General features: G+C 37.9%; 1 long non-coding RNA gene across 3 annotated transcripts in view; it reads right to left on the bottom strand.

Moving 5' to 3' along the window:
• Positions 1–26,575, bottom strand: part of LOC119543888 — a 498,690-nt gene that overhangs the window by 348,130 nt on the left and 123,985 nt on the right. The window contains exon 2 of one of the 3 annotated variants that reach the window (XR_005218695.1): positions 26,213–26,275. The exons of the other annotated variants lie outside the window; for them this stretch is intronic. This is a non-coding gene — a long non-coding RNA (uncharacterized LOC119543888). The remainder of the gene's footprint in view (positions 1–26,212; positions 26,276–26,575) is intronic. 3 annotated transcript variants of the gene reach the window in all.

Consider the following 26,575-nt stretch of genomic DNA (forward strand, 5'->3'; position numbering starts at 1 on the left):
TCTTGGCCCAATTGTTAACAGTGGGAGAAAATTTCTCTTAAAATGATCAGAAGCCTACCTCTAGTTCATTTAAAAGTAATACAGGGGAGAACCTAAGATGGCAGCTAGGTGAGACAGGGCGAAAAAACACCTCCATGAAAAATACTAGATAAAAGCCAGAAAGTGACCCAGAACACCAGTTCCAGCAATGCACCAGCCAGATAAGTTCTGCTAAATCCACAGAGACTGTGCATTTGGTGAAACTGGGAGTCTGCATTCTGAAATGAGTGAGTGAGCTGGCTGAAAGGCCGGTGGCCACGCTGCAGTGTAGGGAAATGTTGGGTTGGTGTTTGGCGATGGATTAGTTCTTTTTAAAAATAAAAAACAAAAAACCAGGAGCAGCTGCGGTTACGACGGTGAGAACCACGCAGTGAAGCACGGCAGAAGCAAGCTGTGCCAACCTCTCGGTGTCTGGCATGGAGGACAGACTGCTGCTGATTGTCTCGGGGCCAGGGTGGCAGAGGGGAGCCAAAATGAGAAAGAAACCATGCCCCTTGCAGCCATCTCTCTGGTGGACTGGCAATGCTCCTGCCCGGGGCCAGAGCTATAGCCCAGAGCCATGCCAAGAAACCCAGTCTGACAGGGAGTGTTTCCCACAGCACCATGCACATGCCACAATATCAGTCATGGACAGTGGCCTTTAGGGCACCCACAGCTAATTGTCCCAGAGCTGGGAACACGGAGCTGTGCGAAAAGGGGGAAATTAACATGCCCCATTCAGCCATCTTTACAGCAGGCTGGGAATGCCCCTGCATGACCCAGTGGCCCAGGTCTTTCCTGAAGGGCCAGCGTGCAATTGTGAAGTGGCATAGCCTTCCCTCAGCAGAGGTCCTGGAAAAGCATGGCTGAGAAGGGAGACCTGCTTGGAAATCCCAGGGACCCTATGCCAATACCAAGGACTTGTGGGTCAGCGGCAGAGACAATCTATGGCAAAACTGAAATGAAGATTTAGACTCTTGCAGCAGTCTTAAATCTCTGGGAACACCTGGGAGGATTCATTATTAAAGCTGCCCTGCCTCCCTAGCCACCCAGACACACGCCCCACATTCAGGGTGGACAGTACCAACAACACACCCAAACTTAGTGCACCAGTTGAATCCCAAAAGAATCAGATCCCCACACACCACAAAGACAAAGCTGGGGAGAACTGACTTGAGGGGAATAGGTGACTCGCAGATGCCATCTGCTGGCTAGTAAGAGAAAGTGTATGCCACCAAGCTGTAGATCTGACAAATTAGAGATCGGTATTTTTTATATCCAGAAAGAAACTTATCAAGTAAAGCAAATGCCAAGAGGCCAAAAACAACAGAAAATTTTAAAGCATATGACAAAACCAGACTGTATGGATAACCCAAACCCAAACACCCAAAACAAAAGATCAGAAGAGACACAGTACTTGGCACAATTAATCAAAGAACTAAAGTCAAACAATGAGGGCATGGCACAGGATATAAAGGACATGAAGAAGAGCATGGCACAGGATATAAAGGACATAAAGAAGACCCTAGAAGAGCATAAAGAAGAACTTGCAAGAGTAAATAAAAAAATAGAAGATCTTATGGAAATAAAAGAAACTGTTGGCCAAATTAAAAAGATTCTGGATACTCATAATACAACATTAGAGGAAGGTGAACAATGACTCAGCGTCCTAGAGGACCACAGAATGGAAAATGAAAGAACAAAAGGAAGAATGGGGAAAAAAATCGAAAAAATCAAAATGGATCTCTGGGATATGATAGATAAAATAAAACGTCCAAATTTAAGAATCATTGATGTCCCAGAAGGGGAAGAGAAGGGTAAAGGTCTAGAAAGAGTATTCAAAGAAATTGTTGGGGAAAACTTCCCAAACCTTCTACACAATATAAATACACAAAGCATAAATGCCCAGCAAACTCCAAATAGAATAAATCTAAATAAACCTACTCCAAGACATATTCTGATCAGACTGTCAAATACTGAAGAGAAGGAGCAAGTTCTGAAAGCAGCAAGAGAAAAGCAATTCACCACATACAAAGGAAACAACATAAGACTAAGGAGTGACTACTTGGCAGCCACCATGGAGGTGAGAAGGCAGTGGCATGACATATTTAAAATTCTGAGAGAGAAAAATTTCCAACCAAAATACTTTATTCAGCAAAACTCTCCTTCAAATTTGAGGGAGAGCTTAAATTTTTCACAGACAAACAAATGCTCAGAGATTTTGCTAATAGAAGACCTGCCCTACTTCAGATACTAAAGACAGCCCTACTGACAGAGAAACAAAGAAAGAAAGAGAGAGATAGAGAGAAATTTAACAGACATATATAGAACATTACATCCCAAATCACCAGGACAAACATTCTTCTCTAGTGATCACAGATCTTTCTCCAGAATAGACCATATGCTGGGACATAAAACAAGCCTCAATAAATTAAAAAAAAAAAAATTGAATATATTCAAAGCACATTCTCTGACCACAATGGACTACAAATAGAAGTCAATAACCATCAGAGATTTAGAAAATTCACAAACACCTGGAGGGTAAAAATAAGGGGGAGATGAAAACATTCCCGGATAATCAAAACCTGAGGGACTTCATCACCAGTAGATCAGTCCTATAAGAAATGCTAAAGGGAATTGAGCAGCTGAAAGGAAGGGACACTAAACAATTGACTGAAACCACATGAAGAAATAAAGATTTCCATTAAAGATCACATGGTAAATATAAATACCAATACTATTGTATTTTTGATTTGTAACTCCACTGTTTACTTCCTACAGGGTCTAAAATACATAAAAAGTAATGAAAAATCAGTGGTTTTGGACTCAGTGTAAAATATGTAATTTTTGACAAGAACTACATAAAGGTGGGGGAATGAGGGAGTATAGGAACATAGTTTATGTGTCCTATTGAAGTTAAGTTGGTATCAAAGAAAAACAAGATTGTTATAGATTTAAGAGGTTAAATTTAAGCCCCATGGTAAACACAAAAAAAGTATCAGAGAGTATGACCATAGAGATGAAAAGTAGAGTATGGGTTATAAGAAGTGGGTGAAGGGGCAATGGGGAGTTAAGAAATGAGTGTAGGGTTTCTGTTTGGGGTGAAGGGAAATTTCTAGTAATGGATGGTAGGAAGGTGATAGCATTACAACATTCTAAATGTGATTAATCCCACTAATGGAATGTTAGGGAGGGGTTGGAATGGGAAGATTTAGGCTGTATATATGTTTCCACAACTGAAAAAAAAAGACAGTCTAAATAGATAATGACAATTAAATGCCAAGGATGATCCTGGATGGGATCTGAGGATGGCAGAGAGGAGGCTCAAAGGGACACAGTTGGGACATAAGGAAAAAAAAAAAAGAAATATAGAATCTAAGCTTTATATCAATGTTGAATTTCTTGAGCTTCTTAGCTGTGCTTAATGGGACTGCATAAAAGAATGTTCTTATTCATGGGAAATGTTTATGTGAATTATATTGTTTGTTCAAGGATGTGTGCAGCTTGCTCTCATATGTTCAGAAGACAGAGCAATAGATGATGGATGATAGGGAGGGAGGGAGGGAGAGAGGGAAAGAAAGAAATGGTGTGACAGGATTTTAAAGTTGGTGGATTGGGGTATCAGGGGAGGGGGGTCGGGGTATGCTGGAATTGTGTGTATGGGGTTTGTATTGTTTTTTGCAACTGTTCCTGTAAGTTTGAATTTATTTCAAAATAAAATTAAAAAAAAAAAAAAGGAATACAACTCTCAGTTGGTTCTGTAGTGTGAAAGGGAAGGGATTGGATGATGGTAGCATGAACTTCCCTGAGTCTTCTGCTCTCCTCCAGCTCTTATCATCTAGTCTAGAAAATGATATGTCTGGTAAGCTCTGTCTTTTTTTTTTTTTATCTTCATTTTATTGAGATATATTCACATACCACGCAGTCATACAAAACAAATCGTACATTCGATTGTTCACAGTACCATTACATAGTTGTACATTCATCACCTAAATCAATCCCTGACACCTTCATTAGCACACACACAAAAATAACAAGAATAATAATTAAAGTGAAAAAGAACAATTGAAGTAAAAAAGAACACTGGGTATCTTTGTCTGTTTGTTTGTTTCCTTCCCCTATTTTTCTACTCATCCATCCATAAACTAGACAAAGTGGAGTGTGGTCCTTATGGCTTTCCCAATCCCATTGTCACCCCTCCTCATAAGCTACATTTTTATACAATTGTCTTCGAGATTCATGGGTTCTGGGTTGTAGTTTGATATTTTCAGGTATCCACCACCAGCTACCCCAATTCTTTAGAACCTAAAAAGGGTTGTCTAAATTGTGTGTAAGAGTGCCCACCAGAGTGACCTCTCGGCTCCTTTTGGAATCTCTCTGCCACTGAAGCTTATTTCATTTCCTTTCACATCCCCCTTTTGGAAGCTCTGTCTTTTAAGTTTAAAACGCATGTGGGACATGCATTCCTTCCAGCTGTAGGAGCTTCATCATTACCTCTTTGGGCCTAGAAGTTTTCCTTATCTGTAAATATGATTTAAAATCTAAGCCATGAAAATGCTTTGTTTATTAAAACAAAAGGTTTACATGGGTCTAACTGTAATTTTGGTTTTTTTGCAAGGCACTTCAAGTTAATCAGTTGAAAGAGTAAAGGTTTTACTGACGTCCCTAGAAAAGAACCATTTTCCATTATCTGTCTTCTACAAAAGTTTTACAACTTTATTGAGAGAATAGTTTTATTAGCATTAGCAGTAAGAAAAGAAAGAAAACTAAGGGTTTGGGGAAGTTACTGTGTGCTAGGTCTAAAGGCCCTTTCTTCCTCCCACTGCCCATTTTTCCCTTAGATGACTGCTAGATGCTGTCCAGAGTCTTGCAGCTGATACGTGGCAGAGCTGGAATTTTAACTCGAGTCTGTGTGACTGCCTCATCTTAGTAGAGAAAGAGACCACTATTTTAGCACCATCCTTTTCCTCCTCAACCTGAATTTTAGATTTGGTGGGGACTAGTACAAATAACTTCTGGAACAGGTATTCTGTTTGTAGGACTTGACCCCACTTGTGTGACATTACTTCTCTTCTCTAGAGCAGCCTTGTTGGGGGAAGGAATTGAGGCACATGAGAAAAACTCTGTCACAGCAAAGTCAATTCTTCAAGATAAAGCAATTATTATGGGATAGACTCAAGACTCAAAACCCAGTGTTGCTCTGCACTGAACAAACCGTGAACCCTAAGTTAAACCATGGCCTACAGTTAATAGTACCATTATAAAAATGTGCTACCATCAATTATAACAAATGTTCCACAACAATGCAAGGTGTTAATAAAAGGGTGGTACAATCCTGTATTTTATGCATGATTGTTCTGTAAACCCACAACTTCTCTAATAAAGAAAAAAAACAACAATGTAACTTTAAAAAAAAAACCAATCAGATACCATTTCATACCCACTAGAATGGCTACTATTAAGCAAATAACAAGTGTTAGAGAGGATGTGGAGAAATAGGAACACTCATTCATTGTTAGTGGGAATGTAAAATAGGGCAGCCACTACGGAAAACAGTTTGGTGGCTCCTCAAAAAGTTCAGGATAGAATTACTTATGACCCTGTAATCCCACTTCTGGGTGTATATCCAAAAGAATTCAAAAGTAGGAACTCAATCAGACATTTGCACACCAATGTTCATGGCAGCATTATTCACAATTGGCAAAAGATGGAAGCAACCCAGATGTCCATCAACAAATGAATGGATAAACAAAATGTGGTATATACATAGAATGGAATATTACTCAGCTATAAAAAATGAATGAAGTCCTGATGCATGTTACAATACGGATGAAACTTGAGGACATTATGTTGAGTGAAATTAGCCAGACATGAAAGGACAAGTATTGTATGTCTTACTGATATGAAATAGAATAAGCAAAGTCATAGAGATAGAATCTAGAATACAGACTACCAGAGGCTGTATGGGGTGGGGGGAATGGGGAATGGGAAGGTAAGCTTAAATGGTACAGAGTTTCTGTTTCATGTGATGGAAACGTTTTGGTAATGGATGGCAGTGATGAATTATATATTTGGATGTGGTTAAAAGGGGGAAATTTTAGGTTGTATATATGTTACTAGAATAAAAATTTTAATCATAAGACATGTAAACCATGGACTATAATTAACAGTATATTTAAATTAATATCGTTTCATCAGTTACAACAAAGGCACCACACTAAATGCAAAATGTTATTAATAGGGAAAACGTGTGTGTGAGGGGAAGTATAGAGGAACACTATTTTTTTTTGCATGATTTTCCTGTAAACCTGCAATTTCTCTAAAAAAATTGTTTAAAAATGCCTCTAAATCACTGAATTATCAAGCCCCTTACATTACAAAAGTGAAACTTATAACAACACACTTATGGTGATAACCATGAAGGATATTGACCATGATGTTCTTTCTGGTAATGTACGTATGAGAGACAACAGCCTTTTCTTTTTCTGTTGGAGACAAAAATCTTCCCTGGTGACTGAGATTTACACACCTGAAAAAGTTCTTCTGGAAGATTAATTTTCTCCCATTGGGATGTAGGCTCTCAAGAGAGCAGGGGGATGAATTGACTGAACAAAATCAAAGAAAAATACTACTTTTGCAATCCTGTGTTTTTATTCAACATTCATTATTTCACTCAGTTATTTATTCATCAACATTCTTTGGTAGTTATTTTGTGCCAGATCAGGAGATACAAATATGATCTCTGAAAATCAATCAGTCTAGTAAAATTCAAAGACATCTAGAATCCTCCTGATCCACCTGTCTAACTTCTATAGTGGCCTATTAGAGGGATTATTGTACCTTAGCTCATGTGATTATTTGTATTGTATACATGATATGACCCATCAATTTTAAAAAATCTTTAATTGTTGGCTATAAGTATGTAGCAGAGGCTATGTCTTGTCTTGAGTAAAACTGAAATCACTTTCATGTAACCTAAAACTGGCTGAGGTGTACTTTTCCTATTCCCAAATCAAATTTCTAATAATCTGCCATGTTTCATTTGCATTTGATTTGTTTTGAGTGGCTTCACATTCTTGTCCATCATTGGTAAAAGAGTTTGTTGAAAAATCTTGGTGCCTATTCATGGTTTCCAAAAGGCACTGTAATATCCACTTACTTCATGTTTTAAATATCCAAAACTTTTCCCACAAAGTTCAATGTATTCACAGTTAACTATTTGGTGTAATTTTTTCTGCTCCAAAGACTTGTGTCTATGTAATAAGTAAACTGCATAATCTAACAATTCAAAAGAAAAAAAAAAGAATAACTTGTATCAGCCCCAGATGTTCTATCAAAGCTACTACTAAATCTTTTGGATCATTTTTTCTCAATATATGTATTATCTGAGGGGGATGACCCCTTACCTCCTTCAACTAAGACTTGTCTAATGATCCCAAGGAAACTCTTGTTAGGCTTTTGCTATATATTTAGATATATTTCCCTTGGTCAAACAACTTGATATCAAAATTAGTTTAAGGTTATTTTCCACTAATTTGAAAAAATAACTTTAAAAGATCATTCCCTTTACTAAAGGAACATGTTTGTGTTCTAAGAATGTATTTGCAAGCAGATATTTCTTACTTTAAAAAGATAAATTGTAAAATCCTCATATAGTATAAAGCAATGTTAAAGGTCTAAGTTTTGAAGTCAGACAATCAGAGACCTAGCTTTGTAACTTTCTACTCTCTGTAAGATTTTAAACCTCCACTAAGTCTCATTAAATGCAAAAAGCATGTGAAAGCACCATAACTTTAAAACAGCATATAAAATTATTCACTTTGCATTATGAATACAAATCCCATTAGCTTTCATTCATTTGTTCATTCACTCAACAAACATTCTATTTAAAACTCTTATTTAGAACTTAGAAACTACTTGTTTTAGTGGCCTTTCCTAACCTTTTCCTCCCTGCCTGCTTCTCCAGACTGAGTCTAGTTCATCTCTGTTGCTCCATAATTGAACTCACGATCAGAAATGCAGCAAGCTTTCAGTAAATATTTATTGAATGATTCCAGCCATTATCAGCTTCCTACTGCTCTCTACTTCCAATGACAACTAATACTTTGTAAATTACGCTGTGGTAAAGTCACTCAGTAGCTTCCAGTTGTGCTCCATAATGACCTGTAGTTGTTAAAAGAACATTTCTGCTTTGAATCCGTTTAAACTTGCCAGCATTATTAAGATAATTAATGGTATTCATACTTTGAATTTTATAACTTCATTCAAAATCCATTTCTTGCTTTCTTTTTTTAAAAGTTAATCATGAAAGCCCCACCATATGTTTAAACAACCTTTATGATTGCTTGGATAGGGAGAAACCAGTGCTCCCTCTGCTGGTTCTGCAGAGAAAGAAAAGGTAATTTGGAAAACCCTTTGCAGAGTCAGACTGACATGCTGGGCAACAAAGGTTTGTCCACACAACAGATGATTTTAGAATTCTAGGATGCTACATTATGACTGAAGTTCTATACAACCTGAACTACTAAAATGCCACGTTCATACCCCTGCTTGTCAGATGTGAAAGACATTATGGAAAGAGATAATCTTAAATTCAAGATTAGAAAAGCCTTTATTAAAAACGAAACCTAGAAGAATAAAACCATAACAAATATAAAATAAAAGTAGACAGTTTCTCTCAAAATGATGAGTGGGTAATATAATAAAGATAGTTTCTTTCTTGGTGTGAATAACTATTAATTTCGAAACTTCAAACTAATATGTATGTAGGGTATTTTAAAGTTGCAATATAAATTAAGGAGTATTATCTCAATTGATTGCCACAATAAATGTTCTAAGTTAGTAGAATTTTCAGAATCTGTTTCTACTGTTTTCAAATCAGTACAGTAAGCCATCCTACACCCTTTTACAAGACAAAGATTTGCATGGATTAAAATCTATTGAGCACTTCATGATTAGGTAGTTTTGTATTTAGGCTCAACATGTCTTCCTTTTTTCTTTAAATAGACTTTCCTGAAAACTTGGCTTTTCAAATGACATGAAATAATATGAGCTATTACAGCAAAACTCTGCACAGTAACAGAGACAACATGAAATTGAAATCAAAGGCCTTCCACTAATCCTAAATGTCAGCCACATCATCCCCTTTGCTTCACCGTATTTATCCACAAGACTACTCTGTGTTTCTGTAGCCAAATCAATTTTTTAGCATCTCTAAAATGATTCAAGGATCCACATTCTCAAAACACACAAAAATTTTCAAGGAAACACATTTTTTTCAAGTCAAAACTAGATAAGATGAACCGATTTACCTTATAATGTGATGAAAAAGCTTGTTTAGCTGTCCAATTTGCCATTTTGATGCTCATTGTTTACCCAGCTGCTGGCACTACTGAGCAAACAATCAGCAGCTGTTACCAAGGTTTTACAATAACAAATTAGGAGGTAAAAACTCAGAATTCAGAAAATTCTAAGTTAAATGCAAGTATTTTCTGATCATTTGGGAAAATATCAACTTAGTTACATTTGGTAGCAAGACACCAGTGTTCTATGGGAGGTTAGCTTGGGGACCACATCACTTTGGATTCAGACTTTGATCCTCCTCAATCATTTAACTTACCTTCCATTACTGCCCCAGTAGAGAATCCACAGGGATTAACATACAGGAAATTAAACCATATTAAATTGCTTTTAATGAAGTTGAATTAAATCCAAGCACCAGTCAACCGGTTCACAGGTGGCAGAGAACAGGAGGAGAAAAAGCTGGCTACCATATAACTAAGAAAAAAATCTGCTAAACCTTTAAGGAAATCCTTAAGGCTGAGTGTGTGCTTATGTGACAATTTAGAACTCCTGGCTTCTTAGGTACAAGGGGAGGTAAAACTTACTCCCAGGCTCTTGTCCATGCACTTCCACCAGGTGCTGATGAGAAAGATTGGGGGCACAGGGAGGGATAACCTGAAAGAGTCCCCTGGGTGGTAGTGCAGGCCTGCAGGAGGGGTACAGCTGCCGCTGTGGGGAAAAGCATGAGGACCAGCCACCCTGCCCAGACCTTTCTCTCACAAAGAGCAAAAAAGCCTTGAGCCCTGGAGAGAGGGGCGGAAAACCCTGTTACTCCCAGGCATGGGTCAAGACCCATTGTTGATGGGGGAATGCAGAAGAAAACAACCACTACCTCTGGAGGAGGGGCAGATCCTATGTTAATGTGATTGGAGGTGTGTTGACTTAATTACATGACTTAACCTTTGAGTTCCAATTTACCTCTCTAGAAAAAAAAGTTGGTATGTGACTTCTCTTTTCATGTCTAATCTACAAAATCTAGTCGGCTCACCAGAGGGAAAGGACAGTTAAACCGATATGAGACCCAAAATAAACTTACCTAAAGCAGCAAAGAGAAAGTATTAGAAATAAACATTAAAAACTAATAGCTATATTACATGACAAATTTCTACCAAAAAAAAAAAAAAAAGGAAAAGGTAACCGCTAGAAAAGTGGGAAAAGGGAAATGAATTGGGAAGTCAGAGAAAACAGATCATCAATTACATTCATATTTTTCTAAAGTAAAAGAAAAAAAAGAAAATTTCAATGCTGAGAAATAGTGTTCTAAATGTTAACCTTCATCTTCATTTCAGTCTAAAGAGTAATTTGGCATAAACAGATGTGTAAGGCTGGATATTTTCTCCTCTATGTATGTCACTTCCAGGTTTTTTGACAAGGCTAATGGACCCCAGTTCACTTAAATCATAAATATTTATCAGGCATCTGAGAACAAGTACACTCTCAAATGGGCTAAATTTTCTCTGCTTCTCTAATTACAACCTTCCCATCTTGTGTAACTAATTCAGTTATTATCCCTCAATAATAATCACCAAGCCACCACTCATGTTAAAAATCCCAACTTTTTTTTTCTCACACTCTTGTTAGCAAGACAAGACAGCTAAATCGAGCAGTGACATTTTAGCTAAACTAGTTCCACTTAGGAAATTGACTCAAAAAAACAATTTTTAACCTGATGCTAATTGAAACATTGAATAAGCACTGCTTCTTCTTAGAGAAAAATAATTGGGAACTGGGTGATGAAGGCATATTTATTTTAATGTGATCCTGACACGTGCTTAAAAAGGAAAAAAACAGAAAACTCTTCACTCACAAATGGAAATAGCTTCATAAAACTAAAAAAGAATTGGTAGTGCAGAGCAACAATGCATGAGAAACTGGTCATTATCAACAGTTAGTGCCTAGTTTGCTAGTTAATGAGGTGAGAAGAAACCAAGAGTGGTTAATAATCCCATAAACTGGTCATAATCAAATCATTACAATGTTCATTATAGAATTAAGGGAACTATAACCATGAAAATAAGAAAAATATAAAATCACTGCTTTTGTTCTACATGTGTTACAGTAAAGCTTATTTTATAAAGTTAGATGGAGCTCAAAGGAGATGTCACTTTCTTCACAGAAAATTTTTATCCAAAAAAAATCAGATTGTGCGGGTTTTAGTGGCAGCACCTAAAAACTATTCATCCTCATTTTGCCACCTAAAATAAGAAAAACATTTTAATTTTCCAAACAGTTTGTTAAGAGATTTAACTTCCTAGACAACATATATGCTTACAGGGCAAGCCATTAGTAAAACGAACTATTTTCCAATTATGTTGGAAACTTAACTCTATTAGTTTTACAATGTGGTTCTCATTCCCTTATTTATATTTTTAAGAGTTGAGTCAATTGTTTTCCCTCTACCGTGTTGATACAGGCATTCCTATTTGCTTACATGGCACTAATGGATTTTATTTAATTACATCTTTTAATAATAATCTAATCTCAGAACAATTGCCTCTTTCTATTTGATTTGATCTTTAGAGAACTTTTATTTTGATGAACAGAATATGTTACTAAGAATTGAACCAAACAGAGACAATGCATTCTCCAGAATGGCCTGAGAATACAAAGTCTACACACATTTTTAAATTCAAGTTTACTTTTTCCAGAACATAAGGTAATCTATTCTTATTAGAAAATTTAGAAAGCCCAAAAAATGTTGAGACAAAAAAAGAAAAGGATCATCATAATCTCCCAAATCAGAGGCAACTACTACTAAGTTGTATTTTCTGTATCCATCTTCTTTAAATGGTTGATATGGTAGAAACCTGCAAATTTGTTTCATACTATTTTCATTTAAAATGATTAAGAATAGGCACTTCCCAAACCATCTCTAGCCATATGGTATTGAGTGGAATGGGTGAACCATAGTTTACCTATTACATTATTAATATATTTTAAGTATTTCTAAACTTTTCACTATTATATTATAAGAAACATATTCAGTTAGAATAAAATAGTAATGAAAAGCCCAGGCAGAATTGGCAGCAGACAGACATGAGCTCAAATTCTGACTCAGCCACTTAGGAGTTTTGGGGAGAAGTGACATGGTAAGCAATCAATGAATTAAAGCTATTTATAAGAGTTATTTTCCTAAATTTTAGAATATTTTACTATCATCAGTACCCAGATGTGGGATTTATTGTTTAAACAATATAAACATTTTTAGGGATTTTCATACATTTTGTCAAATTGCTCTCAAAGGTGCGTATCAATTTAAACTCTCACAAGTAGTATAACAGACGTGTTTGCCATTTTATCCTCACCAACATTGGGTGTTCTCATATTTACTAATCCAATAGGTGAAAATATTATCTCCTTTGACTTTTTTTTTTGAGCCCTTAGTAAAGTTTTTCAAGTAGTAAAGTTTTTGAGCACTTAGTAACATATTTTTCAAGTATGTATTATACATTTGTACTTTTAAATTAAATTATCTGTTCATGTCTTTTGCCCATTAACATCTTAGAGTCATCAATTTATATTGCTTTAGCTATGAAGGTAATTCATCATTTTGCATGTATGTAAATAACTTATCAATTACTCTATATTTAAATTTTGTTCATAAATACTTCAGATATTGAGAACTTTTTAAATTTTTTATAGTCAAATCTGTTTTTCTTTCCCTTATGAGTTCTTCCTCCTTTATCCAGAAATTGGAAAATAAACACTTTTTTCTAGTAGGACAATTTAGGTTTGATTTTCTACATTTAAATTTTTAATCCTGCTAAAACATATTTTGGTTTATGTTGTTAAAATGAGAATCCAAATTGAATTTTTCTCCAAGTAACTAAACAGTTGCCCAAATAAGATTTACTAAATCACCCTTCCCTTTCTCATTGATCTACAATGTCTCCTTTATGATATATAAATCTTTTACACCTAATAAAGTTTAATTTACAAGGCACCAAAATTAATCAGAGAAATTATCTATTGTACCTGATCTGCTTTTGAAAAAGGATGGTGCACAAAGGAGAATAGAAAGAAAATGAAAAATATTTTTCTACATTTAAATGCTCCCCATGGTTAGCCCTTTCCTCTTCCTTTGTTCACAAACAAACCTACGTCATAAACGGAATGGAATGGAGAAAGAATTTAGGCAACATTTACCAAGCACCTATAGTGTACCACATCCTCTTATCCCCTTAAAAGCCCAATGAGGTGACCTTGTTATCCTATTCTTGCAAATATGCAATTTTAACTAAATATGCAATTTTAACTAAACTGCCCAGTACCACACAATCAACAAGTAGCCAAAGTGGATTTAAACCGAGGTCAATCTGAACCAATAATACCTCTTATTGAAAAGGAAAAAGAAAGAAAGAAAGAAAGAAAAAGAGAGATAATTTCCTTTCCTGGAGTGTTAGAAGGATGAGGAGGAGAGACTCTTGTGGCTGGGGTGAGGGAACTTGCAATAAAGTGTGTGGACTGTCCTGCAGAAGGTTCAATGAGGACATGAGTATCTCTCACACATCACCAGTGTCAATGAGGACTGTATTATGACCAATAATTCAAGTTGTAACTTAAAGGACATACATAGGGTGTGAAACAGAGCACAAACATTGAACATTACTAATGCCACTACTGACCTCTGCATAAGACCCTCAGAGCTGAACCTCATCCTAGAAGGAAGAAGGAAAAGAAGGTAAAACAATCCTGATTGTTGCAGAGTTTCCAACATGAAGTGACTGAATAATCACTGAATTTTACTGAATTATTAGATTTCATTTTCTGTGTCATAGAGAATGGAGATTCAGTTTCAGAAATTGAAATAAGCTATAAAAAATGATTGTAAAAAATTACAATAGACACACATGGAACTGAACCCCACTCAAACACGGTTAAAAGAGGGGATTACTGAGAAGAATGTGATAGCTAGCCCTCACGTACACCGAAAGTGGGAACAGGAAAGTAGAAAATCAGACTTCTCTCTGGTCTCACAGGGACCCCAGATCTTCTTTCTTGTCCTTCTCCATTTGCGGTTCTCCTGGTTTCATCCTGGACAAGGATTAAGAGCTGCTCTGCCACTGACTAGAAAGGCACATGGTGTCACTCAAGAAGCCTCCAGCTCATACCAGTTGCTCCTGCCATTTCAAATCCCATTTCCTCATTCTGGCTTGACATTTCTGACTTAATGAACTCCTACAGATTTCTTACTCATCTCATTCTTCCCTTCTCCTTGCCAGCATATTTCCCTCTATTTTACATCTGAATGTAAATGTTATTTACATTGTCACTCGGTGGAGAGAAAACCCATGTATTCCACATTCGTGTGTGTGTGTGTGTGTGTGTGTGTGTGTGTGTGTGCGCACGTTTGTGTATGGTGATATGCATGTATAGGTTTATATAAGACTGGACTTATGGCTGTATGAATTGGGTACAAGTACTCAGTCCAAAACTTATGTTTGCAAGAAGTATAACATATGTCTTTTTCTATAACTCAGCCTAATTTCTATCTTGAGCCCTCATTCAGCTGTAGTTGTGGAAACTTCATGTTAACCAGTTTGTGCCTACACTGTTCTCTTTCCCCAGGATTATGCCAAAGTTCTAGAGGCTTGTGAAATGCCAAGAATTTGGGATGGGTTCCTGAAAAATCTTTCATTGGCCCCCCCAGATCCATTCCCAACCCATCTCTACCCCACTCTCTGCCTTGGAGCCTGAACCAAATGGACCACATCAACAGGGTTCCCTTCCCTCTAGCTTCCAGGTGGAAACAGCCCTCTCTTTTTCTTCTGGTTTACAGAATCATGCCTTTTCCTTGTGCTTGCAGGCCTAACAGTGGTAACAGCGCTGCTGCTGCTAGCCACAGGTTCCTGAGCTCTACACTTAGCCCACACATTTGTAATGTAATTATTTGTAAATAATTGTAATAGTTCCTCCTCAATTTATCCTACTTTGAGAATGCCAGCTATTTCCTGATGTGATCTTGACTGATACAGTCCTACTTGTCAATTGTCCAAATAAAGATCTTCTGAGTTATGTTTCATTCTGTCTGGTTCCTGGTTGTCAGTCTACGAGGCTTACTCAGTAACATCCCTCATGTTTGTCCACTTAATTCTGATGGCTATATAACTCTCTCTGCTGTTATTTCCTGCCAGACTAGGACTCAGAAATATCTGCAAGGTTGTCAAGGCCCTGTCTGCCTAGACCTTGTGCACTGTCACTTGCTCTCTGTGTCCATGGTTAGAAAATGCAAGGGGCAGGGGAGCCCCTCTCTAGGGCCCATCTATGTCTACACATCTACCACCTCTACTATGTCTACCTTACACACTCCACACTGGAAGATCTGTTTGACTTGAGACGGATGGGGGAGAGAAAGAAGAGTGCATGAAATACTGGGAAAGGAAAAAAAAAATACTAGGAAAGGATATATAAGTGTGTTAACATAGGTATTTAACATTACCACCCTATAAAAAATCCATGAAGCTGAACACTTACACTGCCACTAGAAACCCCAGCCTATGGGTTCTAAGAACAAGTACTTAAACATTCTATTATCAGTTGTCAGTCTCTTCATTTATAGAGCAAATTATAGTTTTCAAAGCACTTTCCCATGGGGATAAAAACAAAACTCACTTTTCAAGACAATCCTAAGAGGTCTATAAAACATACTCCATTTTACAGATGAGGAAACTGCATTTTAGAGAGTTTAAATGGTCTGCCAAGAACTCACAGAGGCACTGGTAACCCCAAGGCTCAAATATAGATACCCTTACACCCTATATTACCTCTCACATGAGATGATTGCAAACTACTGTGCATTTGAATAATATTATGGTCATCTGAGAATATTCATGGGAATATGTGTGTAAACGTTGAAGTCAAGCAGTGCATCTGTGGGCTTAGGCCACCAGGCTGAGGCTGCCTCCAGGCCAGTTTCCAGACTCTGGGCTTCCCTCCTCCTCTCCGCTCCATGTGCTGCCTTTCTACACCTTTCACACTCCCAGTCCATTTCCTGAATTACAGGTCTGTTCAGAAGACCATCCTAAGAGGAAAAGAGGTGAGGGAGCCTAGAGCAGCAAGGGGAATGCATCAAACTACTATGAAGTGCAGAAAGGACAAGGCATTTCTGCAGATATTGAATTCCCCCGAAAAGCAGTCATATGCTAAAGAATGAGGGAACACTGAAAGCAACAGAAATTTTCCATTTAATTCTGAATCAGAGCACAGGAAACTGAGATTGCGTGGTGCTGTAGGGTTAATGGGCTAGGTGGAAATGAGAAAAGCTGGCTTATGGTCTCACATCTGTGGGTTCCCTATCAGGGAATTTAGGCAAATTACTTTAATCATTGGGCCTCAGTTTCCCTACCAGCAAAATGATTAGGTCATAGCCGAGGTTTCTTCCAGCTCTAACATTTGGTAAGATTTTTATCTAACACTGTAATTTTGTGTTTTTCATGGAAGTATAAAATTATACCATATGGTACAGCTGACATTTGTACCTCAGTGTCAAGTTTTGATGCTCACAGGGAGTAAGTTTTTAACGATAAAGACCAATCCCAATTGTAAAAGTGTTATCCTGAAGTCAATCTTTTTCCAATTTCAATAAAATAAAGGGGAAAGTTGACTTATTGACTTATTTAACTGTAACCATAGCTAATATTCCAGCAAATCATTCATTTATTCACTTATTTAATCAAAATTGAAAGAACACTTGTTATAGGCTACATACTTACTCATCCTGTCCTTGGGAGCTTATAGTCTTTCTAGTGAGGAAGAGAGATAGTATAGTGTCTGAAAAATGCTATGGGTAGTGTTAGCATACAGGCAAACCAAGAATGACATGGCAGCCTGTAAAAGGTCTAAAAGAGCACCTAGCATAACTCATGCAAGGAGAGTGAATAGGACGCTACAAGACAAAGGGAGTAATTTATATAAGGTCCCAGAGAAAGCAGGTATAGTCAAGGAATCATAAGGAAATAGGAAATCAGTCTATAAAAAGGGCTGGGTACTTTGATGATTAAATCATAAAAGACTCTCATACACTGCTTGTAAATCAGCCCAAACACAGAACGCTAAATTCCTTTGCAATTTGCTGTAGTGTGTTGTAAATGAGAGTCCTGTACGTAAGTACTTATTATATCCTGCTCTGCTGTGGGGAACAAACATGCCTGAAATCACAGAAAATTAAATTGGGGAAGGAACTTATAAAACTGCTGGTCTAACCCATTCACTCTGAGAAAGAAACTGATTACTCCCAGATCTCACAGCAACAGAGTCAAACTTAGATGCCAAATATCTGGACACCCATTGCAATGCTTTTGTCTTTTCTCTACTGGAATATCCTGCCCTTTCTGCCTTTATACAGAAAGTCCAGGGAATGAAGGCAAGCATTTTCTGTAATTCATGGTCTCAAGCAATCAGTCATTTAAGAAACGTGCCAGAACTATAAATGTCCTGGAATCAACCATTACCATATGCCAGTTGGGCTGCTATATATATTCTGTTCCATATTCTGAAATTTCCCATCTCTTGGTCTTGGAACTGTCTTGACTGGACAGATCCATGAATGGGGACAGCCAGTGTAATGACTATTGTAATAATTTCCCCAGAGTCAACAGAGGACATGGAACAAAAGCAGATGATACTGAACATTGATTCATTGTTCATTCAGCAAAGATACGTGCCATTAACTGCCCTAAGCAGTGAGGAACATCAGTGACAGGCGGAACAACTGTAACGAGACAGCATCCAGGGCCACAAGGAGCTTATCTATTAAGTGAGATAGATAACAAGCAAAGAGACAAATATGTATTATTATAATGTTGGGCTCTAATAAGCATATGACAAAGGTGTAAAATGCAGGAAGTGAAGAAACTTTTCTTTAAATCATGGAAAAACAAAAAGTGCAATAAAAAGAATCTGTAATGATTCATTGCCAGAATAGAAAGATACTTGGATATCGTGAAACCTTTTGCTTTCACTTTCCTCTATCATGGAGTCATCTTAAAAACATAAGTAGTAGGTTCTCTCAACCTTTTTTCCAGAGAGTTGAGAACCATCCTCATCTCAAAGTGATTTTGAGAGAGACATCAAGTCCCAGCAATTTGTCCCCTATACACCATGTCTTCTGTGTATTTTTATACTGTTGGACAGTGATTCTCTACATTCTTAGACGAGTTCACAGTTCCCTTTGAATATCTAATTTAAAATAGGGACCTTCCCTTCCCAAAACACTCAAAAGTACCTACATAGACAATATTGCACAAATGTTGGGAGTTCATTGAAGACCATCAATGATCATCCTCCTAAAGTCCAACTCACTGAAGGCAGAGTATTTCTCTACATATGGGGAGTGGAACCTAGATGGTTTAGGGAGAGGGGACTGCAATCCAAGAGTTTTCTTGTTTAAACACTACACATTTTCAGAGATCTCTCTGCAAAGGGGCTTTGGATTGCTAGGCTATACTGCCCAAGGAATATAATTCACCTGTGTGACCAGAAATACTGTTAACTATTGGTTATTAAAGACCAAATAGGATATCAATACTCTTCATTTAAAAAATAATTTTAGGTGTATCGGTGGAATTAGGTGTTCTTATGATGCACAGAATACATATAACAATGAAATCCTTAAGACAGTGGTTCTCAATCCTAGCTTCATATTAAAATCTCTTGGGGAGCTCTTAAAAAGACTGATGCCCAGAGTCCTAGCAGACCACTTAAATCAGAACCTCTCTGAGTGGGGCCCAGGCATGGGTGGCATTTAAAATATCCCCAGGTAATTTCAATGAACAGTCAGGTTGCAACCCACCATTATGTTTGACTGACCTTCATGCTTTGTGAACCTGACTTTACTGACTTAAGAAGAGAAATGCTTAAAACTAGACCCAATTAGTCAGAGAGTGGTTTATTCAGTTTATTTGAAATCAAAGGCAATAATTCTAATGGTTCTGAATAGTCCTAACATTTGGCAGAGATATGAAAAACAAAAAACCTCTTGGTAAATATCAGTAAATTGATTGATTTCCTTATATGAATCAAAACAAAAACAAATAACTGTGAGCAAATATTCCTCCTACTCCTTCCCGGAATCTAGCACCTAGCATAGAGCTTAGCACATACAAGGTTTAATTAATGTTTTTTTGATTTAACCACACCATACTGGTTCCTCCCTCCTCCATCAAACTGTATAGAGAGGAAAGTATCATCATCATTCAGTAGCTTGTCTAATGGGTCATTTAACTGCACTCTTGAGAAGCAATATTATTGAATTTATCCTTTCATTAAAATATTGATTGAGTGTCTACCATGTGCCAAACACTGTAATTGGTGCTGGGGATGATAATGATAATAATCATTTTTAAATGATTGGAAGGATTATTTTTAATCCTTTCAAAATCATTTCTGTCTCTCTCTTTTAAACAATTATTGGAACTGAATCTAAAGGATTAAGTGATGCTCAAGAAGACAGCATTAGCATGTAGCAGAGGATAAACTAGATCTCCTACCTTTGAATTCCAATGTGGTGCTGTTTGGGGGATAGTAAAGTGTTTCACTTTTATTATGTGTGAATTTAAAGTAATGAGACTAATTCTATGTAGAGCAGATGATTGTGCAACAAACAAGTTACAACATGTACCAACCTGTATAGAACTTTCCAGTTCTAACAATCAGTTTTGTATAAGCAACTGTGAGAACAGAAGTAGATTTCCTTTCATATTTGGTTTAAAATGAATGTTGTATTTAGAGCAAATAATATCAAGCTTTGTTTAAAGAAAATTGTCTTTGATGCTTTCAGAGAATAAGTGAGGTAAGCAAGGCACAGAGCAAGGCCAGACTGGCACACAAGGCTTCAGAAGAAGAGAGGACATCTTAATGTTCAAAATCAGTCTCTAATATCAAAGGAAAGTAGGCTACTGTCATTCACATAGATTATTGTGAGGATGTGTAACGATCACCTCTCTGACCCCATCTCCCATTACTCTTCCTCTCATTCTCTGTCTTCCAGATGTTCTAATCTTCTAGCAGTTCCTCCAGAAAATCAAGCGTGACCGTCTCAGGGGGTGGAATTGTCTTCCCAAAGTTCTTTGTAAGGGACATTCCTTCCCTCATTCAATCTCTGCTCAGGTATTCCTTCCCAGAGAGGCCTTTTCCAATCCCTACCTAAAGCTGAGCTTCCCAGCCCTATCAGTCCCTGTCCCACTTCACTGTTCTGTGATGTCCTGTGAGCAACTTATCACTTCCAGAAATACTGTATTTCCTGTTTACATAGAGGTCTTCTTCACACAGAGCCCTATGAAGGCCATAGCTCTTTTACTGCGAGTCACTAGAACAATACCTGACTCATTACATTCAATAATTGTAGTTGTCATTGGGAGGGAAGGAAGGAAGGAAGGGAGGGAGGGAGGGAGGAAGGAAGGAAGGGGAAAGGAAAGGAAGGCAGGCCAACAAGTACCCTATAATAATTCATTAATTCTCCAAATTAAAACCCTATTTTTAAACACAGGATATTAAGTCCCTTAGAGATCAGGCCACTCAATTGTCCACCAGTCCCAAAATCTCCCATTTGATTTATTTGAGTTTCTGTCACCTGGGATAGGTGCCATTCTTTGCTCTATCCTTTTCTGTTTAATGGGACTAGCCACCCTAGCTCTCCTTGATGTGGGTTTTTAGCTCTTTCTTTCTCTCTTAGAATGCTGCATCTCAACAGTAACAGCACTCCCTTATAAGACATCAACAGACAACCAAGGGGTTGCACCAGAACGAGAAAGATGAAAACAAAAACAAAAACAAAAACAAACCCATACCCTCCCAAAGAGTCACTAGATGCGATAGCCAGAGAATTCCACTCCCATTATAGGCAGGGACAGCACCCCCTCTGTCACCAGGAAGCAGCTACAGAAGACTGACCTCCCCACTTCAGCATCCCTTAAGATGAAGAGATGGAATTCTCTGAGAGGGGAATGAGGCAGTTAGGGAAGGAAGGAGGGGGAAGTGACACTAAGACCCATGACAAGAAGTTCCTTTTGGCATGCGCACACCTAGCCCACACTCAGGTCAGTGCCCAAAAAGAACCAATGAAAAGTGCAGCTCCTCAATCCCTTATTAGCATAACCAGAGGGGAAAGGACCCCTCCAAGTCCTTATAATGCAGGAATCCCAACCTCAGAGTGCGTCTCCTCCTTTGGAGAACACCCGCGCTCACCCTCTCTCAGCATTTATTTTCTCTATCCTTTAAACTTTTTATGCATTAAAAAACAACCCTATTTTTAGACTTTCTGTCTATTTAAATGTTTATATGTTAGATATTTTAGAGTAGCAATAATCAGTGAAAAGCTACAAGAAAATAAAGAAGAAAAAATGAATAAAATTTACTGAAAATGATATAAATTGTTAAATATGCATAAAGAATTGCAAAGCCTCTCCCTCATATCAAAAAAGGAGATTATTACAGAAAATGAATATATTTATATACAACCAAATTTCATTTCAACCCTATTTCCTTTATTATGAACCAAGTTGATTTTTGCCAGATTGCATGCTAACCTGTAATCCTGAAAAACACTACCTTCAGAGACTTCATATGAGTCACTGGTTTGGTTTCTGGTCCTTATAAAAGTGATGTATTTTTCAGTATGTGTTACCTGTTGTAAATGACACTAGAATTTAAGAAAATTCTACCAGATATGTGTCAGAAACCACAAGGGAATGGAAGGTAAGAAGGGAGTATACCCTCTGGCCTGGATATGCTGAGGAAGCAGATAGAATGAATACATGTCTCATGTGAAAATGCACAGCAGAGAGTCCTCAGCATAACATGCTCACCATTCTATAGCCAATACACTGCACTTATGTCCACCCTGACCACTTCCATTCTCAGTGCCCTTTACTCTTTTTAAGTTATATAGAAGCAAGATAATCTAAGAGCTGACCCCAAATTATATTTTTTCCCTTTAGTAGAGAAGTTGTGGGTTTACAGAACAATCACATGCATAAAATACAGGGCCCCATATATCACCCCACCAACTACAACTTGTATTGGTGTGGAACTTTTGTTACAATTGATGATAGCACATTTTTCCTTCTTTTTTTTTATAGCATTTTTATAAATTACTCGGTTAACACAAGATAGTAACTACAGTAACAATAAATCCACTATTGTCAGTGGTTATAATCCCCAGTTATTTTTGTTTGTTCCTCAATCATGAGGGATTTGGGACAAATACCACTCTGGCTGCTTCAAGCTAAGGAGGGACATATATATTATGGGGCAGAGGAATGGAATTATTTTCCTTGCCATGGAAGATACTCCTTGCTTTCAGGATGAGGCTGATACATCCTTATCTTTCTCTTCATTGTCAAGGATAGGCCAGAAGAACTGGAGAGGGGAGGTAACAACTTACCTACCAGGTTTCAGGGCTCAACCAGCACAGACACAATCTGGAGGTTTTAAGTCTCTGAGAAAAAAACTTAACAAGTAAATGGAAAATTATAGGTTCAAGTAAAAGAAGTAGATGAATCATGATTATGGGATTTATAAATGAATAGAACTATGTTATGTTGGAGAAATAACTTTTCTTGGATCACCAGATAGAGCCTGCCAAGAGGATGTTGATTTCTTGTAGCCATGTGGCTTATCTATATTGTCCAGATATCCCTAGGGCCCTTAGAAGCACTTCTGTTTGAGGCTTTGCATAGTATGGCAGTTAGTTAAATCTGACTGAGACCTACATAAGAGTAACCACCAGAATGACCTCCAAAATCTACCAAATTAGATTTTTAAATTACTAAAAACTCTCTATGCCTTTAAGATTACACTGTCTTGAGTGATGTCATCAACATGATGATGTAAACAGCTACTGAAAACTCTCCAGAGATTCAAAAAAAAAAAAAACATCTGCTGGAAGAACCGGCAGATGCTGAATTGAAGAAAGAGAGGAAATATCAGGTAGGAATCTTCTGTCCCAGACCAGTTGATCCTCTCCCCTACCCATCACTTGGGCTCAGTTCAGGAAAGGCACAGAATCAGCAGATGGGAACCCTCTCACCAAGGACATAGATTTAAACTCTCTCACAGTAGTGAGACATACCCCCACTCTTTGAAGACCCGGGGACAAGGGGAGGACATTTCAAGGTCCAGGTCAGTGAAGGACGAAGAGACAGAGAAAACATGGACAGAGACTGCATTTCCAGCCCACGGTCTGAACACCCTTCCCCACCCTTGAGGGAAGCAGCAGCTGGCAGCTGTTTCCTTGCCTTGGGGACGGCTGGAGTACTGGGTCATTCACAGAGTACTCTGTCAGGGATGTAACCCCGCAATGATCCAGATTTTGGCCAGTAAAGTGAGGGCATAGGAATTTCGCAGTTTCAGCTCAACTGTATAGACACAGCCTGTGCTAGAAGGCAAAGCAGCCACTGAGGATGTTTAAATTACTGAACAGCGCCATCAGCTGGACACACCAGAAAGAACAAGGGAATGGGAACACTTTGTGTGTGTGTGTGTTTATGAAATTTTATTGAGAAATATTCACATACCATACAATCATCCAAAGTGTTCAATAAATTATTCAGAGTATCACAATTGTGCATCCATCACCACAATTTTTTGAACATTTTCATTACTCCAAAAAATAAGAATAAAAATAAAAGTAAAAAAGAACACCCAAAACATCTCGTACCTTCCCCCCCATTATTCATTTACTTTTTATTCCCCTTTATTCTATTCAATTGTCCATGCACTAGATAAAGGGAGTGTGAGTCACAAGTTTTTTACAATCATAAAGTCACACAGCATAAGCTATATAGTTATACAATTGTCTTCAAGAATCAAGGATACTGGATTGTAGTTCAATAGATTCTGGTATTTCCTTCTGGCTAATCTAGTACACTAAAAACTAAAAAGGGATATCTATATAATGCATAAGAATAACCTCCAGAATGACCTCTTGACTCCATTTGAGATCTCTCAGCCACTGAAACTTTATTTTGTTTAATTTCTGTTTCCCCTTTTGGTCAGAAAGGCTTTCTCAATCCCACAATGCTGGATCCAGGCTCCCCAGGAGTGATGTTCCATGTTGCCAGGAAGACTTAAACCTCTGGGAGTCAGGTCCCACATAGGGGAGAAGGCAATGAGTTTACCAGCTTAGAGACAGACCACATCTGAGCAACAAAAGAGGCTCTCTAGGGGTGACTCCTAGGCACAATTTTAAGTAGGCTTAGCCTCTCCTTTGGAGTAACAAGCTTCATAAGGGCAAGCCCCAAGATCGAGGACTTGGCCCACTACAATGGTAATGCCAATGCTTGCGAGAATATCAGGAGTTCCCCAGGTGGGGAAGTTTAATGTTTCCACATTTTTCCCCAGGCCCTCAAGGGGGCTTTGCAAATACTCTTTATTCTCTGCCCAAATTACTCTGGGATGTATCAGGATTTCATGCTACCCTGTACAAACCAACCAGATCTCACTCCCTATTCACGGTTCCAAGTAATTATGGTGTTTGAATAAACTGACCATACAAGTTAAATTATATAGCATGCTACAGAAGGTATAGATTTTCCACCAAATAAACATCAGTTCCTTTGGTCTTAAACAGAAGTTGAGGTTTTAAAACACAGTCGATATCATCCTTTTTCCCTGTAGTCTGGTTTACCTTAATTCTAATCAAGTCCATTTTGTTCATATTTCTAATTGAAGGCTGATTCTCTTTTTCAGACTCTTTAATACTTGCTGTATGGGGTAATGCTGACATTCATAGCTGTCAAACCCTGGCTCTGAGTCTCAGGTGTCACACAGATACCTGAAGTTACAGGGACCGATCAGCTCAGCATCTCAGCATTTAGAGATAACTCATGAATAGATGTGATTGCTATAAGAGCTTAACATCTAGGAACCTTTACCATAACCTTCCCCTGATAATCTATGCTCTCAGATTCAATTTACAAAGTTCGCACATTATAGTTTGTCCATATTAGTGAGGCATTATAATGTTTGTCTTTTTGATTCTGGCTCCTTTCACTCAACAAACTGTCCTCAAGGATAAGGGAAAAAATGGAAAAATATGATTAGTGCCTCAGGGAACTGAAAGGAAATATGAAGTGCATGAATATACGTGGGATTTCAGATGTCCTGTCCTCCAGTTCATAAATCCTTTCTTCTGCCTCTTCAAATCTGCTGTTGTATGTCTCCATTGTGTTTTTCATCTCTTCTACTGTGCCTTTCATTCCCATAAGTTCTGCCAATTTTTTTTCTTTTGAGTTCTTCATCTCTTTTGCCATGTCATCCCTCAACTCAATGATTTGCTTTTGGAATTGATTTAGGAGAATTGTTTGATTAATAATTACTTGTTTCAATTCCAGTATCTCAGTTGAAGTGTAAATTTGTTCCTTTGACTGGGCCATATCTTCATTTTTCCCACTGTGATTTGTAATTTTTTATTGTCTAGGCATCTGGTTCCTTGATTACCCCAATCAGATTTTCCCAGACCAGACAGGCCCAGGTCTCAGGATGAGACTGTATTCAGTATAAGGTTTCCGTGAAGGTGAGACCCAGCAGATTGTCAGAAGTCCCTGCAAGGCCTCTAGACTCTGCTTTTCCTATCCTGCCCAGCTGGTGGCACTTGTCAGCCAATAGCTCCCCATCACTGTAAGAGGTGTGGTGTATTTAATTCTCAGTGAACCCTTTCCTGGCCAGGAACTGAGGGTGTCAAAAGTGATGCTTAAGCTGTTTCTGTTCCCTCCCCACCCCATGTCCTGGAGTCTGAGTTCTCTGAGGGAGAGCCACCACATGAGCTGGCCCCACCCTCCACTTTTCTTAGGGAAGATAAGCCCCTTAGGGAATTGTCACCTACACTTGAGTTTTTCCTTTGACTCTATCTCACCTCTACCCTTGCTTGGGTCAGTGCTGACAACTGAAAATGCCCAAGGCCTTCTCTAATGAGCACCTAGAATGAAAGCGAAAAAAAGAGAAAAAATCAGGAAGCCCCCTTTTTAGAGCCAGTCACCAGCCCCCCAGTTCACTAGGCAAGAACCTGAACTGGTATCCAGTTATGTGTGTTCTTTTTCTTGGGGCACAACCCTTTTCCAGTATTCTGATCTCAACAGTCTCCAAAAGTCTCTGTTTTTATTTATTTATGTATTTTTTTTATGTTAGCCCTGCTTACTCTCTGCCAGAATAAAACTGCAGGTTCCTTTCCTGCTTGCTCTGGGTTTTTTTTATCTGTGCTCATAGCTAGTATTCAGTA

This window comes from Choloepus didactylus, chromosome 9, assembly GCF_015220235.1.
Source record: "Choloepus didactylus isolate mChoDid1 chromosome 9, mChoDid1.pri, whole genome shotgun sequence".
Lineage (NCBI taxonomy): Eukaryota > Metazoa > Chordata > Mammalia > Pilosa > Megalonychidae > Choloepus > Choloepus didactylus.